We start from the raw sequence: 14,540 nt of genomic DNA, 5'->3' as shown, positions 1-14,540 counted from the left end.
CCCATTCCGAGGTTGCCTCATGGTAAAAATTTCCCCACATTATTTCCCCCAAAGATTCCCCAAATTATTTTCAGCCACACAACCATGACTGTTTCACTTTATCCACTCCCCACCACTGTCTATCAAGCATATGGACATATACATGCAATTTGACGAGATCCGTCAAATTGCCAGCTTAGACAGCTTTAAAAAAGCTGTCAAGATGGATCTCTTCTGGCAGGCCTCTCCTGAATAAAAGTGCCCGGCCACGGAATGACTGCCCCCCACATCATGTATCAGCCCACCACTCTGTCCTCGTATTTTGTGTGTGGGGTTTTTTTTTTAATAGATATTTTAATTGTACATGTTTAATCCTGTTTTAAGGGGGGGGGAATTTGGGACATAATTTTGTAAATGTGGATTTTAATATGTTGTGAGCCGCTTTGATTGTCTTGTATCAGAAAAGCGGGATATAAATAAAAGTTTAATTATATTATTATTATTATTATTATTATTATTATTATTATTATTCATTTCCACCCTAGTCCAGTACTCTCCTCTGCCTCTTTTTTTAATAACGGCCATAACTAAAGTTAAGCCAAGCAATTAATCAGAGGTGTGCAGAGGCAGGTATAAATATCTACCAAGCAGATATACTGATACCCAGTTATGTGCAGAAATGAAGCATCATTTTCAAAAATGGTGAATGATTATTTGAATTTCCTTTCTCCTGAAAATTGTCACTTTCTAGAAGGAATCATCATGCAACCACCAGATCCTGGATGTCCTGTTCCAATCACTACAGGTTCCTCCCTCTGTCACCAATGCAAATCTGCTGGTCACACATAGCAATAGGAACTTCATTCATATACCGCTTCATACCACACTAAGCAGTCTCTAAGCAATTTACAACTGTAAGGTAATTGCCCCCAACAAGCTGGATACTCATTTTAGTGACCTCGGAAAAACAGAAGGCTGAGTTGACCCTGAGTCCCTGGCTGGGACTGAACACACAACCTTATGGTTGTGATTTAACCACTGCGCCACCAGGGCTCTCATCCACTCATCCAAATTTCCCAGGAGAAGACAGAGAAAACAAAGATTGGCACAGTACAGACCACCCGAAAACAGTGGTCTGCAGACACCCATTTTAACTCCGGAGGGACGCTGCAGCCACCAAACAGTGCAACATCCCTCCAGAGTAAAAAGAATCTGGTACTTCCAGGTTCTTCTTGTGGCACCCGGGTTATGTGATGTAACAGACGCACAGCGACATGTGGACACTGCACGTCCCTTACGTCAAGATGGTGGCACCTTTGTGGATGGGACGCCACCATCAGGGCACCACCATTGCATACTAGGGTTCCGGACCGTGCGGTTGCTGCGTGGTCCAGAACCCTAATATCGCTGCTGCCATGCCCCTTTCTGCCCATCTGTCTCAGACCATTGCTTTTTTTCCTGCAGATTAAAAGCATTAGGTGCCTAAAAGCTCCCCAGCCACCCACACACCTACCATATGTCTGGGTCTCCATCAATTCAAAGTGAATTAAGGGTGGGTATTTTTTAATAGTGTAGACAATCCCTAGATATGACATTGGAGGGGAAGTAATTACCTGATCCTTTCCCACCTCTTTTTAGTTATAACCCATTTCCTTTCAAATGCTTTCCTGGCTATTGAGTGGAGGGAAGATTATAAGCATCTTATATATTCTTGCATGCAGGGATAAAAACAACCTGAGATGGGAGGGAAGAGATCTATGATTAGGGAGTGAAGAGAATGTTGACCAGCTCTTTCCACTATGGTTTACTCATAATTAAACTGCAGGTTTCTTTTCAAATGAAAGGGACATTTAGAACTGTAACACCATATTACCATAATGGATTTTTAAAAAACAAAACACACAAGCCAATGTTAACTCCCTATGCCCTTGAAAAATTAGCAATATTACACTGTGGTATCATAGTGCTATACCAGTGTTACCAAACTCCAGTGTTATGGTATTACAGCAACCTTATAGCATGATGTTGTCCCTGTCTCCTTTAAATTAAAGCAGTAACGTTAAAACACTATTTTCCTTTTCATTTTCAGGACATAACTAGACCTGCAACAACAGGTGGAGGTCTGTAACCCTGCAGCCTGCAGGAACTTTAATTGCAGTCTCTCTTTCTGATGTTTCACTCCCTCTTACTCTGTTTACTTTCCCAAGCCTAGAGAATGTAAATTGTCTGGTTTCTATTTTACTTTCTCTTAACCTTTAAAGAAGATAGAAAAGGAGAGGAAAAGCTCCTGTCTGGCAGGAATGGGGAAGTAAACAGGAAAGGGTGAATACCAAAGAGGGTAAAGGAAAAGAAATATCTGTGGGCTTGGGGGTGGGGGGGAGAAAGAGCAGAGGAAAAGAGAGAGAACACCAGGAGTGGAGAGAAAGTGAGCTCAGGATGGGGTTCAAGGAGAAAGTCTGCACAGGGAAAAAGGATTGGTTGGAGCAAAAACGGGTAGAACTGAGGACTGTTAATGGTGTCCACTCAGCAATGAGAACACCACTCATCCCTTTAAAAAACACTATCTGCAAAACATTTTTTTTTGTTAACTGCCCTCAAGTCAACCCCAACTCATGGTGACTCTGTGGATGAGGCATCTCCAAGACCCCCCGTCCTTCCCTGCTTGGCTTAAGTCTTGCAAATCCAGGCCTGTGGCCTCCCCGATTGAGTCTTTCCATCTGGTGTGCAGTCTTCCTCTCTTTCTGTTGCCTTTCACCTTCCCCAGCATTATCATCTTTTTTGATGAGATGCATTCTCATGATGTGACCAAAGTACAGCAACCTCAGATTCATCATCTTTGCTTCCAGGAAGAGTTAAGGTTTAAATTTTAGCAATAATTTAAAAAATGGACTGAAAAAAAAACCCCATAGGCATCATTGGCCCAGATTCTATGTTGCTGCAGCCTAGTATAAATATCTGCTGATGGAATTACGTTACAATTGCATTACACAACTCCTATATTGAACAACTATACTATACAATGTATGTGGATCAGTAGGCACTGTGAATAGCCAATGGACCATTGCGTAATTGCAACATGCAATGTGCTGAGGCATTGCACATGTGGAGGCATTGGTTAATGCACCTTCACACAGTACTCTGTGGACCCTACTGTGCAACCCTGCTTCTGCCTACATCATCTGAATTTGTCTGGTCTGCATTCTTCACAAATTTCCTCCTGCACATGTAGTGCAGCTTATGCATGTCTATGGTGGGTTATAGACCACCGCTTTGAGGCGGTCTGCTGCCGCCGCCGCTTGCTCCGTAAGGGAGCCGTCGCAGCCACACCGCGCGGCTCTCTTGCAGAGCAAAAAAGAAGCTCCAAAATGGAGCTTCTTTCTGCGGCACCTCTGTGACGTCGCGAGGCGCCAGGGGCGCATTCGCGACATCACAGGCGCCGCAACACGTTCGGATGCACAGCGTCCAATACGTAAAGATGGCGCCGGCTGTGTGGAACGGCCGGCACCATATTGTACGGACAGAGTCCGTATTAGACCCAGGGGTGTCTAGAAGAGACACCCCCTTTTTAAAATGGGACATCCTGCGGACGTCCCAAGTGCCGGTTTGTAACCGGCCTAGGTCACCAACAGGATTCTGGCCATAAAAGGCAGCCATTGCAAAAGTTATACTGTGTTGTGTTGTGATAGCTTATGGATTCAGAAGACATAGCCCTCCCTTGATTTCCTAATGCTTCTTCCAGCTTGTTAACTGCTCTGTAAAATCTGTCAAGAAAAAGATGGAATAGCTGTACAGCCAGCCTATGGAGCACTCTCCATCTTCATAGTCTGAGAGAGGACAGGAGAGCCACAGAGGAAATACAGATGGCAACACTTATAATATAATAATAATAAAAATTATTTATATCCCGCCCCTTTGAGGTCAATCAATGAATGTTGGCCTGTTGTTGAACACCAATTACTAGGAGACAAGAATGTATCCTCTTGAATTTGTGATTGATTTTATTTTATTTTACGTTCTTTTCTTAATTTTATGCAGACAGGTACATGTATATGACATATGATTTGTTCTTGTGAGCTAAACCTTGGGGACAAACTAAACTGCGGGGGGGAGGGGGTGGGGGAGAAGGACATACAATGTGTGGTAAAAATTTATTTCCAACATTCAGTGACAAGGCTTTTGATTCTGTAGCCTCCTCTCTTCAAATTTTTGGCAGGTTTAAAATGCACATCACAAGTTTTCTGTCTGCCAAACCAAGAAAGAAAGAAAGATGTTGTAGAGTATGTATTTTGTACAACACTGTGCACCAAGAATGGTAATTGTGCAGCCTTCCAGGTGAGGTGGGATTCCGGTACCCTCAAAACTCAGTCAGTATGGCAAATGAATCAGGGATGATGGGACCAGTAGTCCAAGAACATATGGTAGTAACACGTTACTCATTGTTGCTATGTACCTTCAAGTCATTTCTGACATATGGCAACCCAAAGATAAAGTTGTAATGGGGTTTTCTTAGGGGTGGTCTGCTCAGCCTCTTAGGCCTTGTCCAGATGGGCCAAATGCACTGTGCTGGCAGCGTACTAGGGTTAAGGGACCACGCGGCAACCTCACGGTCCCTAACCCTAGTATGGTGTGGCACTGTAACAATGTTGGCGCCCCATATATATGGGTGCCGCCATTGTGACATGACGGATGCATAGCGTCCGCACGTCGTGCTGTGCCAGTTACATCATGAGTACACCATTGGCGCACTTAGGCTTAACTGGTGTGGCACAAAAAGGACCCGCTTTTCGCGGGTTCTTTTTTTCTCCGTGGGGAAGCCACGTGGTTTGACGGCTGCGGTTTCCCTGCGGGGGGGAAAGGTGCCGGCAGGCCTCCCTTTTTGAGAGTCTGTACCAGGCCTTAGTTTTTAGTCATTTGCTACTTGGATGTTTTTCTCTAAAGATATTTTTCTAGATGGCTGCGTTCAAAAATACATTCTTGTGTGACTCAGACTCAGGACTTGTTGATTCAAATTGACTCTGCAAAAATTTTATGTCAGTGATTATTCCTTTGAGATAGTGGATTTACAAGGGGGAAATGGTTTATCATAGCCTTGAAACAAACAGTTTTTTCCCCAGCTGCTTTACCACACACAGAACAAACTATAAACAATAAAAATACTTAAACTTCCCAGTTTCTTCAAAAATAGCAAGTCCTTTTCTCTCCAGTGTGGCATGGGTTTTAACAGAAGTGGTAGAATGAGGGCCGGGGAGGGGAGGATGAGGAGGTGAAAAAGTATAATGGTAAGTTTTTCCTTGCAAAAAGGGAGGGGAAAAACCCCTCAAAATTTATTGAAAACATAGCTTGGTATATATATCACCACTGTTTGCCTCATCTGCAAAATAAAAAACAAAAAACAACATACTTTCAAAATAAAAATTATATATGAAACTTTCTTAATTAGACTGATGTCAGAAGTAATTTTCAAAACAAAGGAACTGACCTCTTTGTTTAGCATTATAACTCATTTTCTTTCACCTTTATGCTGAAAGTTTTCAAGGGCCTCATTCCCACTGGGAGGATGAATTGCTCCTGCTTCACTTCTTCCCTGGTTATAAAAGTGATTCTAAAAAGCCCCCAGTTCCCACTTATGAAAGGGGATCTTTTTCTTAACCCAGTCCAAGCGATTTAATTTGCCCCGATTGTAGTTCTCATTGACAGTGCGCTTCAGAATCCCCCCTCAATCATCCATGACATAAGCAGCTGCCGGCTTGGAAATTGGGGGGGGGGGGGTGGAAGCTGAGAGAGTGTGAGGCAAGGCCGGGGAGGTCACAGGCGAACAGGCAAACTGGGGGGAGGACAAAGGGAAGCCCAGGGAACATAATTTAAAAATGAAATAAATCGGCTTTTCGATTAATTTGATTTTTTTAAAAATAAAGGACCCAAAAAGGCAGCACTGGGTGTGTGTGTAATATCTCTGGGGAGGGATGGTAAACACCCCCACCCCCCTGCCATTTGTCCCTGCCCTCTAAAAGAATTGATTTCAATCCGCTGTTTGGACACGAATTGGAATCAATTTTTCGGAAAAGAACCTCTAAAAACTTGCTATCAAATTAACCCAGGCTTTTTGTGTTTGCTACTGATTATCTCCACTGGAATCAATCCAATGAGGATCAGAATCGATTTCCAGTGGGAACTAAGGGCATATAGCTCGAATCAGGATTCGAAGCTTTTGGTAGAGGGAACGACCCTAAAGCAAATGAGAGGAAAACATCTTTAAAACTGGCATTTCAACTGCAAGTAAGTATCAAGCCTATTTTCACTGTGAAATGCAAATAGCAATCTATAATCTTGAGTGTTGAGTGAGTGCTGATTTGGGATGGTTGAATCAGATGTGATATTAAACCTGGCTTCAGCTCTGAGGTCAGAAGTTCCTAAAGAAGTAATAACAGCCATTCTTCTGTCATATTTTCCTTCAGATTGCATTCCATGAAAAAGGAGAGAATAAGGCAGCAACTCATTTAAGGTCCCTAGGAAGATTACATGGCATACACACTCTGTCCTCTAATAAGTAGAGCAGCCAGAGAAATCAGAAATAACAGCCAGCAGGCTGCAAAGGGATCTTATAGTACCTTTGAAATGGAGAGAAATAAATTGCTAGCATAAGCTTTCTTAGACTTAAGTCTACTTAATCAGATGCATGGAGTGAAGTGCCTAGGGACATACATTTATACCCATGAATGAGCAGGTTGTGTGTGTGTGTGAATAGCAACAGAAATGCAAAACTTGTGGATATGGAGATGACATGACAAGTTTAATTTTAAGGATGGCGATTGGGGGACTAAATTTTAAGGATGGAAAGCTCTAAAGCCAAAGTGAGTAGGTAACCATATGAATAGTGAAGGGAATTCTTAGAATGTAATATGATGCTGGCTGGGAACCAGAAAGGAGCTGTGCTAAAATGGGCAAGACAGCATTCATGAGGTTGGGGTGTTAACTAGTGTTATAATATGTGTGGTTTCCTGCGATGGTTTCCTGGCACACTAAATGTCTATCCATAATTACTTCACTCCACACATCTGAAGAAGTAAACTCAGGCACAGTACAGACCGTCTGCAGGCTCCCATTTTAACTCCGGAGGGATGCCGCAGCTGCTAGACTGTGCAACATCACTCTGGAGTTAAAGGAACTCGGATTTTCCGGGTTCTTTTCCTGGTGCCCTGGTTACGCCATGAGTGTGCCAATAGTGTACTCATGATGTAACGGACACGCCACAACATGTGGACGCTATGCGTTCCTTACGTAAAAATAGTGGCCCCCATGTGGATGGGAGGCCGCCATCAGGATGCCACCTGCACGTACTAGGGTTAGGGACTTTATGGTTGGTGCATGGGCCCTAACTCTAGAATTGGTGGCAGCACGGCCCTTTGGGGCCGTCTTCCCATGCCACAATATCCTTTTGCATACTAATCCAGACTAACATGGCTATGTCTTTGAACTCAGCTAGCAGGCTGTCACTGTTGATTCCAGTGCCTGCCTCACTCTAGCAATGAAAAGAATATTCATTATTGTCCATTCAAACCTCTCAGAGTTCCAAGATCTACAGGAGAAGGTTTTATTTTGATCCAGCCACCATCACAGGATTCCTTGGTGAGGACATGAGAGAGACCCTTCTTGGTGGTTGCTCCCACCCACTGGAACTCTCTTCCAAGGAGTTCCCCCTTACTGCTTTCCTTTTGCTGGCAGGCAAAGATGTTTTTGTTCAAACAGGCTTTTAATATATAATCATTGTTTGGGGAGGCTTTTATACACACTTTGTGTTCTATTTATGTTTTGAAATTTTTGTATGTTTAATGTAATTTTATACTGATCTGGAGAGATTATTTTAATTGATTTTAAATTCTTATTGTGTAGTTTTTAACCAATTTTTATCTGTGAGTGGTCCAATTGCAGGAGAAAGGCAACATATAAATGAAATAAATAAATAAATAAATATAAATTTAAAAATGCATTCTTAGCTCAAAAAACAGGTTGCCTGACAGTCTGAAAAACTCTGTTAGGAAGAATAATAGACCAGTAAGAATCCTATGCAATTTTCTCCAAATATTCAAACTTCCTGATGTGTTAACAGGGGTGTTTTTCTATATGCAAAAAGCATGCCTTTTTTCTACTAAAATACATTTCCTGCAAAGAAAGCACTCTTCTGTTGAAGAAAATGGGATTCTTGTGCCAAACACCATGTTCTACACAGAATAATTCCTCCACAACACTTCAGGATATTTGAATATAGGGAGAATGTCTTGTAGCAGGGAGAAAACTCCCATAATTATTTATCCTCACACCAAAGGAGTAAAGAGTCTAGGATTCACATTCTACCTCACTCTGCCTAACAGTAGGGCCAGTCCTGGTCCCTCAGGTGGGCTTATTTACTGGTGTGCTTAGCAGCAGCAGCAACACAATAGCAGATTCCTTACTAACCCTGCCACTGGTGGAACCACCAACACAGTACCAGATTTATGCACTAGTTAAGTAAATGACAAAGTGATCCATCCTTATTCACAAGTAACAGCGTAGCATGAGAGAATAAGCAAATTCTCCTCTATTTCTGTAGTCACAATGGTGGCTTTAAAATGCAACAGGACAGAAGCTCAGAGTGTTTCTTTAAACTCACGGTTAGCAAAGATATTTACTATACCTCTTCACCATTCTTTTATGTAATAAGAAGGTAAAAAGTATAGAATCATAAAGAGACCACAAAGGCCATCCAGTCCAACTTCCAGGAATATACAATCAAAGCACTCTTGATAAATGCCCATCCAGCCTCTGTTTTAAAACCTCCAAGGAAAGAGTTTCCATGCTCCAGGGCAGTCCATTTCACTGTCTAACAGCTCTTCCCATCAAGAAGTTCTTCCTAATGTTTAGGTGGAATCTCTTGCAGGAGCAAGTCAAGGTAATGCAGGTGAAGTGACAGAAGACTGTTGTCTATTTCCCAATTGAAGGAATACACTTGGGCATCTAATATTCCCCCACTCCCATCCATGAAGTCCAGTACCACCGTTAAGCTCACCGGGGGGGGGGGGAGTTACCTACTTGCCCCACTGTCCTTACTCTGTCTCTCTTGCCCTGTACCTCACAACTGCAGCGCTGTTTTCTCCAGCAAAAGCATCAAGGGTGGGAGTAAAACATAGGCATGGTCCAATCAGATCTACCCAACATATGCATGTGCAGATCTTACTTACACATCTTACATGTTTTCTGCAATAAATACCTATAACAAATGTAACATGAAGTGCTACGCTATCAATTCCCCCCCCCCCCTCCTCAAAATGTAGTTGCCTGGTCCTAGTCATGCTGGGTCTGATAGTAGATGAGGCAGCCTATAAATAAATCCCGGTTATCATATTTTTATTAAAAAAGGAAAGCCACACTCTTCATTCATACTCAATTTTTAAAACTCATGAACCATGAAACTGGTTCAGCCAGGTTTCACTCAGCTAATCATCACTGTCTGGCAAAGCGATACTACTGAACTGTGGACCAGATTTATGGCATGGGAGCTCAATATAGAGCAAGTCTAGAAAAAGAATCATTCCTCTAATAATTATTTGTCCTATATAAAAGTAGATCTAAGAAGGATGTAAGGAAAAAGCAGAACATCTGTGAAGTGTGCAAGAAGAGAACTCCAAACGTATTGACAATACATTTTTCATTTAGGTTTGGTAAAAGCAACGATGGACTAAGTGCGGCCTATAGGCAATGCTAATTTTGAAATGCCTTCAAATGCCCTCTATGGAAGGTATTTGCATTTTCACTATTGTTTTTTCCCCTAAAGGATATGGGGGAGGGAGGGTTTGGGGGCAAATATTTGTTTTTTAAATTATTATTATTATTATTATTATTATTATTATTATTATTTGCAAGGGGGATTCAGTGAGGGAGCTGTTGACCTCCAAAGTTTCCTGGGGGGCTAAAACTGCCCCCTAGCCTTCTACAGTTTCCGCCCCTGAGTTAAGGTTTCATTAGAACAACAATGTTGCCTGTTTTGCATGTAGAATATGGCACTCTCAGGGAGAGAGCTAGCATACTACTGCCATTCCTGGAGAGCTTGTTTTCTATACATAAATCCAATTAATGGAATTTGGGTTACAGATCAGACAAGGATCAAAAGAAAGTGACTTATTCTTCAGGAGCACATAACACCAACTGTTCCAGTGACTTGCTTCTAAACAATTTGACTATTTTTTATCCATTATGCTGAACATAGCTTTGGAAACAATTAGGAAGCTGGCACTTCAAACTGAAATAACACATCTTTTCCCATTCACAGATCATTGCCCCTTGGGCTATAATACATACAGAACATTAAAAGAAAACAATTACCCAGATTAATTTATACAATCTGCAAATATTCATATACAATCACTCTATCTCTCCTGTGCATGTATGCTTTGTAAAAGAAACATAGCACTCCCCTGAGATCACTTTAAAAGGCAATTCAGTGTGATGAATGCTTTAAAATGGGTGTTTGGCAGCTGTTAATGCTACTTTGCACAATGATTATGACAAAGTCTCACATAGATTAGGGGGCTCGCCCTCCTCCTTTTAGCACAACCTTCACTACTTCTTAATATATAGCCAGGATCATTTGAGGCCTCAGGAAAAAAAACAGGAAAAGAATACAGCAGGCAAAGGCAACAGTAGGTTCTGGTTATCTTTTAATGCCTCACAGTTTCCAATTATTCAGTAGCAAAGTGAAAATTTAAAGTAATGAAAAGCATTTCCCCACAAAAAATATTACTCCATCCCCATACAAGCAAAGCAAAAGTCTTCTCCTTTGTTATTACTTACCTTGAGTGAAGAAAGAAATTCATGATAATTGTGATGAACTCCACCAGTAACCAAGCATGCACAGAAATATAATTGAAATAGCCCAAAGTTAAGGATTCTGATGTAGAAAAATACACAGTCCACTTAAATGTGGGGCATCTATTTTCAAGTGTCCCACTTTAGTTTGAAAAACTGCAGCCTCACAAAATATAAGAGAATTCTGAATCTCTTAGTATGCCTTTGGGTGTCTTTTGAAAAGGGAACTAAAGATAATTAAAATATACAAATAAAGTATTTTTCCCAGATCTAGACACAAAAACTCCAGTATCCATACTTCATGTCTTACAGGTATATTAAAGAACCCTGTTTAACAGGCAGTCTGTCTTTTTGGTATGAGTGATGAAGATGTCACATTTCAAGACAAACCATGCAAAACAATCAGAGCTTTAGGTTTACAGACACATCCCTGGGAATAAGTACCATTGAACTTATGTGAAAGATTTGCATAGGACTGCACTACTGGGATGACTTGCCCTATATTCTCTTCTTGTGTGCAGCAAAAGGATAAAACAGTATTGAACTCTCTTGTCATTTTAGCGACATAAAAGCATCTAAAGAATACCTGTGAGGAAACAGAGGACTAGCTCTTGATTCCTTGGTTTGTCCATGATGTTTTGCTTTGTTTTTTAAAGCATGATGTATATTGATGTTACTTGCAAATAGTAAAAAAGAATGAAAATCTCAACATTTCCTTAAAACCATTCAGGGTCTTCCTGAAACAGTGCTGCAGGGTGACAAAAAGGAATGGCTGAACATGAAAGCAGTATTCTTTTCTATGCTTACCTTGCTGGATGAAGTCTGTGTGTTCTGGTCGGGGAGTGAGGGGAGACAAAGGCCAGCACGGAGGCTTACTGCTTTATTGGATTACCCAAACTATGTATTTACTAATTAGACCGTCAAGAGTTCCATTGCCAGATGAGCTATAAATACAGTTATCTCCAAAGAAGCAGCCATCCTGGGTGATAAGAACCAGAGCATCTCTGCAGGAGCCAGCCTTTTAAGGAATCATTTATTAACAGGGACACGTGTCTGCGATGAGAGTAAGAGTGGCTTTGCTCTCTTACTTGATGCAGCCATCCAAGGTCTTCCACATTGTTTCTCTCTGGGCATTTTTACAAGCAATGTGTCCTATGCAGAGCTTGGAACTGCTACTTTTTCAGCTCCAAAATGCCCAGTAGCTCTGCTGGCTGGGGGATTTTGGTTGATGTTATCCAAATAAATAGTTATTCCAAAAGGTGACCTCCAGTTGGTTTCTGTTCCTCGTGCCTTCCACCAATGACATACCCTCCGACTGTCCTGATTTGGCAAAGACATTCCCAAATAATCCTCTGTCATTCTACTTTTCTAGCTGCTTTGAAAATGTTTCTTTCTCTTCCTCCCACTTTCTCCTTCTGTTTTGAGCAAACATTAATGGCTGCAAACTGGGTTCAAAGTGCAAAAATAATTTGCACTCAATTGACTCAAAAAGGGAGAAGGGGGGGGCAGATACTTGCGCTTTCCAGCAGACTCATGTAAAAGCCAACCATTCCCCCCCCCCCCCGTTAAGGGAACTGGAAGGGGACTCTTGGGCCTCGCGTGACCTCCAAAAAACGGATTTTATCGCACAGTGAATCGTCCTCAAAAGGGCCCCATTCCGTCCCCCGGCGCCAAGCCATCCCTGTTCAGTGCTGAGGGGCATTAAATGTTGGGGTTGGAAGTCTTCCCACCGAGGAAAATGGCACCCCTCAGCACTGAATGGGGACAGCTTGGCACCAGGGGATGGAATGGGGCCCTTTTGAGGATGATTTGCTGTGTGATAAAATCCGTTTTTTGCAGGTTGCTCACGGCCCCGAAAGTCCCCTTCCAGTTCCCATAACGGGGCAAAAAAAGTGTGCGATAAAGTTCTTAGTTTGTCTATTATTCTCTAATAATAACTTATGTCAATGGGAATTGTCTTGTAGCTTTGTCCAGCAGGCAGTTCTCCTGGCCATGATAAATCTTAAGTCTTCTTATGAATAACAGCATGCTTATGAGTAAGGCAAGGGATGCAGGAAACGGTTGTGCCTGGTAAACCACATATATAAAGGAATGGGAAAGAGAAGACAAAGGAGAAGGAGTGTTTGGGTGCCTTTCAGGTGACAGTTCTGAGCATTATCAGTCAAAAGGCATGTTCCTTGTGTGATTAATGCCAAATAAAGGAATTCTTGAATAGAGCGTTCATAGAACTGTTTAAAGAGATCATGGCCTCCTTACTTAGGCTGCATCTGCACTGCAGAGCTAATGCAGTTTGACACTGGTTTAACTGCCATAGCTCAATGCTATAGGATCCTGGGATTTGTAGTTTTTGTGGCACTAGAGCTCTCTGCCTTAATATCTCACAAAACTATAAATACCAGAATTCCATAGCATTGAATCATGGTAGTTAAAGCAATGTCAAACTGCATTAATTCTGCAATGTGGATGCAGCTAGACTGCTGCTGTTCAGTTTTTCTCTCCTTGGTGGCTTTGTACATGCATGTGTGCATGTCAAGGGGGGAAACTGAAGAAGAATAGGATTGCAAATGCAAGACAACTCTTGTCTGTTCCCATTGGTACACTTCTGTGACTGAGTTAAAGAAGCAACATTTGGGCGCAGCCTTGTCAGTGAAGGAGCATGGTGGGAGAAATTTGCTTCTCAGATGAAGCTGGGACCCACAACTAGCCCCAGCCCCTTCCTCACAATGCGAGTTTGGCAAGTATATTTTTCTAGGTGCTGGGAAATGAAGAAGGTGGGCTACCAGGAGCCTTGACAGGTTCTTTGCTGCATAATATACTATGTTGTTGTTTTTAAAAGATGTTGTGCAGCAACCAGTGTCTTCCCTAATACGTAGCTGCCCATCCTGAGTGCGGACAAAGTGCCTCTTTTCTACCACTGTTTCTGGAAACTGTTTGGAGGCTCCCTGGGCTCTATGGCCCAGAATGTGAACTTTGAAATCCAGTCCTAACTGAGCCACTCAGCAAATCACCTTTCTTTGGCTACATTTCCAGTGCATGGTATATTATGATCCTCTTAGATTCTAGGAAGACTATACAGTGTAACAGGCCACCATGGAATTAATGAATATCAGTTCTCTCTTTTAAGAGAGAAAAGTTCTCTGTTTTATTCCTTGTATATCTGTACATTTCTAATGGTAAGCCATCATCTAGGCATCTTTTCTGGGTGTCTATATATCTGGGACCCACTTCCTTCTCTCTGTGTGGTATTACCTGATGTTCTTGAGATAATGTATGGCTCAGTATGTATAGGGCAATCTTTTCAGATTGGAAACATGATGACAAATACACCAACCCCTGATCTCCATAACCAGTTAGACAAAGCTCTATTCAGGCATTCTGTTATTCACATGGAGCAAGAATGAGAAGGACCTCTGTGCTTTTCTCACCCGCCTCCATGTGTCAGAGCTTGGAAGAATTATTTTTCTGGACCACAACTCCCAGATTCCCCAACCAGCATGCCCAGTGGTTCAGCTTGTAATCAGTTTCTTTTTGCAGTAACAGACTGTGGCAGATCACCCCTACTAGGTTGCTCACATAGATACCAATCCTGGGGTCCTGCCAACTCACCTTCTCCCTAAAACCTTTATAAGTCACCTTGGATTTACAATTTAGGGACCATAAGGTGGCTAAACCACTGGTCCAGCAAATGTGTTCATTTTTGGGTTTGGGCTTCTGTACATGTG

The 14,540-nt window shown here is 42.1% G+C and overlaps 1 protein-coding gene across 1 annotated transcript in view; it reads right to left on the bottom strand.

Moving 5' to 3' along the window:
• The window catches only part of LOC149319256 (four and a half LIM domains protein 2), a 39,130-nt gene extending 27,484 nt beyond the window's left edge, over positions 1-11,646 (bottom strand). Inside the window, exon 1 of the mRNA XM_089511386.1 lies at positions 11,626-11,646. The gene's annotated coding sequence lies outside the window, so the exon portion shown is untranslated. The remainder of the gene's footprint in view (positions 1-11,625) is intronic.
• Between the last annotated feature and the right edge of the window lie 2,894 nt (positions 11,647-14,540).

This window comes from Sceloporus occidentalis, unplaced genomic scaffold (assembly GCF_023333645.1).
Source record: "Sceloporus occidentalis isolate IW3139 unplaced genomic scaffold, rSceOcc1.0.p SCAF_2, whole genome shotgun sequence".
In the NCBI taxonomy this organism is placed as follows: Eukaryota; Metazoa; Chordata; class Lepidosauria; order Squamata; family Phrynosomatidae; genus Sceloporus; species Sceloporus occidentalis.
This window is presented reverse-complemented; position numbering and strand designations above follow the sequence as displayed.